Source organism: Mycteria americana, chromosome 3 (assembly GCF_035582795.1).
Source record: "Mycteria americana isolate JAX WOST 10 ecotype Jacksonville Zoo and Gardens chromosome 3, USCA_MyAme_1.0, whole genome shotgun sequence".
NCBI classification, from domain to species: domain Eukaryota; kingdom Metazoa; phylum Chordata; class Aves; order Ciconiiformes; family Ciconiidae; genus Mycteria; species Mycteria americana.
This window is the reverse complement of record NC_134367.1, coordinates 87,749,389-87,752,809: the sequence shown is the minus strand read 5'-3', so window position 1 is coordinate 87,752,809 and position 3,421 is coordinate 87,749,389.

Sequence of the window (3,421 nt, the reverse complement as noted above, 5' to 3'; positions counted from 1 at the left end):
AAGCCTTGTTTTAATGCCAAGTCGTTGGGAAAAGATGAAAGGTTTCTTCTGTCCATAAACTCTCCCTTGCTCTATAGGTATACACTGCAGCTATATATAGATACAATGAATAATCACTTGGCTTTCATCTGCCTTTAAGGCTAAAGAATAGTAAATAGAACATGTAAGAAAACAAATGCCAGGAGAAGGCTGTAAAAATCCAAATTAAAAGACTGAAGCTAGGTAGCCAGAGATTTTTGGGGGTTTTGCTTCCATTTTTTTTCTTTCAGATGACTGCAGTCTGGCTGTCTACCATGCCCTTTGAAATAATAAGTTTTACAAAGTTCAAAACAGGCATCAAAACCCCAGCATCATCTGATTCCTGAAACAAATATCTTGAGTGTGGACAAAAGCTTCTCTTTTCTTTTCTGCTCGCTCTCTGCTTGTCAGGAAAGATGGGAAAGATCCTGTGATTTGAAAGGCATGCTAGCAGATGATAAAGAAGAAGGAAGAGAGAAAATGCGTGGAAGCAACATATAAGTGAATGAACAAACAGGAAATGAAGTAGGTCTCTTAAATGCCTTAAAATACTCTTCTTCCACCCCACAATGTTCTCACTGCAAAAGCCCTGACATTTTTGATAGTATAGTTAGAACTGGGAGTCATGGTTTGTGGTTTGTATTTCTACACAAAGTTAGAGAGTAGCAGAGACTTTGGCACTTTATTTACTCTGCTTCAGATTCCTCAGCTCTAACACGTGAGTGACACTCAATGCTCTGATGTCCTGAAATATTTCAAATTACTAAATACATCAAAGGCAGGGAACCTTTGAAGACAGTCCCAGACATCTGCAGACTTTCCAGTTGTGAATTATTATTTCCATAGCTGGCTTTTAAGGTTTTTCTTATACATATGTAAGCATGTATCTACACACACATCCATGTCGACCACCTGAAAACTTACAGCCAATGCATTCTTCCATCCCATGTAAATTGTGCATATCAGACAACACATTAAAAGGACTGTTGCAGAAGTGATCTAGGAAGTCCTAGGGAGCTTCAAGGGCTGTTTTTATCATACAGGACTGGGGACCTTGTATTCCAGCTTCTTGTTCTACTGTTTTAATCCCATGAGCTCAGCTACATATATATTTAGTACTTTGAGCTGAGATACACTTCCAGTAAGCCACACACATAGGCTTCCAGAAATGCAAATACTGGGTTGTGGTTTCTCTTTTCATGCAACTGTAGAAGTAAAGGTAAAATCCTTTTTGCAGCATTGCCGTTAATATGCATGCATGTTTGATGAGCAGGGTCTGGATCAAATATAAAATAGTGTAAACGTGAAGCCCTGCAAAGCAGATGTCTGGGTTTCTTAAATGGTTCAGCTTTTTAATTGCATGAAAAGTTAGAAAATGGCTAATGAATTAGTTAGATTATCAAAACCATAGCTGTATTGGCTCTAGACTATGTTAGGTAAAAGAGGTGCTGGACTAGAATTAGGAGTCAGGGTTCTGTTTCCAGCTTTGCCTTTGACCTGATGAACAGTAAGACAGCATTTCTTTTTGTTGTGCCTCATATGAATAGTGACACTGCATGGAAGACAAATGGAACTCTGCTTATGAAGTATTCAAGATCACTTGAATAATGTTAGCAATTTTGCAATATTAATAATGTGACCACTATCAAATCAAGCATTGAAGAGACTGAATATTTATGTATCTATTTAATTTTACTATGAAAAATCCCAAACCAGGAATTCTGAGATGTCACCTTTGTAAAATGTAATTTATGGGTTCTCATTCTCTTATTTCCTAGAAATCCAAAGACATCTAGAGGGAGTATTTTTGACAGGTACTGTAGTGAAAAACTACTTAGAAACCTTGAGTATACAATGGAATCTGCCCATGGACAGTATGTTGTCTAACATGTACTACTCACTGAGTTACATTTCTCCCCCGTTCCTCCTTACCAGTTTTTCTCTCCTTTCATTTTGCAGGGATAAAAAAGGTACAAAATTTAAGATTTTCCTTTAAAGGCAGAAGATAGCAATGTCTTCTCAATGAGGTGTACCGTTAATTTGGCCCAGCCATGTCTTATTGTTAGACTTTCACCATGCAGCAACTGGTCCTAAACCAACCCATGACTGCGTATTGACATAATATTTTTGCACATGGTCTGTCATACACAGGTAAATCTGTTTTACGGCTAAAAAATTGCCATGACAAGTCCATAAATTGCATATAGATATGCATTTTGAAAGACATAAAAACTACCTCAACTACCCATGTTTTCAGTCTCAGTCCACAAGGTATTACACCCTCAGCCTAGCCCTTTTAATACCACCATGTGTGTGAGAGGGGAAAAAAACCCAGGTATTGTTTGCCAAGACACACTTCCATGAAAATGCTGCTGCTTCCACAGCTGACATATTTAATTTTTTTTCATCTAAACTAAGAATAGATCTAAACTGAAAGTTTTATTTGGGCCCTTGTGAAGGCTGTCACACATCAGCACATACGTGGGTCAGCTAGTAAAGCAAACAAACTAGAGGTCTTTCTGTGAGGAAGACTGATGTTTGGTCTGGCAAGGTGTTTTACGCCCAAAGCCACGCTGAGCAAAAATCACTGTGCTATATTCAGGGGTAGGTTGGGTTTGGAGGCAGTACAGCTACCCTAGCACAGCTGGGGGTCATACAACACCCTGACTAAAACAGCTAGAGCTGTACACAAGCAGCTTGGGCATTCCTGTACCATTTTCACACAACACACACTGGAGACAAAGGTATAAAAATAAGTGGCTTCATAGTGTGAACTTTGGTATCGTACTTGCTCCATGGCTGACAAAAAGGTGTCCACTTGCACCACAAGTTTGCCTGGGCCACGACGCTGCTGGTCGCTTTGCGAGGATGCAACTACTAGAGCCACCTCTGAGCGCTGTGGGGAAGCACCTTAGAAGAAACTATCGCCATAGTAGGAGTTTTCACTGGGGGGATATCTGGAGAAGAAGTCTAAATAGCTGCTCAGCAATTTCTACCTCTTCCCCGAGCAGGGCGCTGAGGCGGCCTGCCCGAATGCGGCTCCCCAGAGGGAAGTGCTGCTGAAGGCAGCCGCACGGAGCCAAAACCCACGGAGGATTTTAATGAAGAGGAGGAGACAGCCGCATCCCAGTCATGACCAGGCTGCTCACCGCCGCAACCGAGAGGGCGAGGTGAGGTACTCGCTGAGAAGGAGCCATGCGGCACCCACGCAGGCGTTGTGTGGCGGTAAGAGCGCGCTCGCAGGCTTTGCCGCCGGGAGCAACGCCCGGACCGCCCGGCAGGAGCAGGGCCCACCCTAGGGCAGGGAAGGACGAAGCCACCCGAGGGCGCGCCCTCCGTGGGCGGGAAGCCGGAGGGGGCTCCTCCTCCTTCTGCCCTCATTAGCGGTCTGCGATGGGGCTAG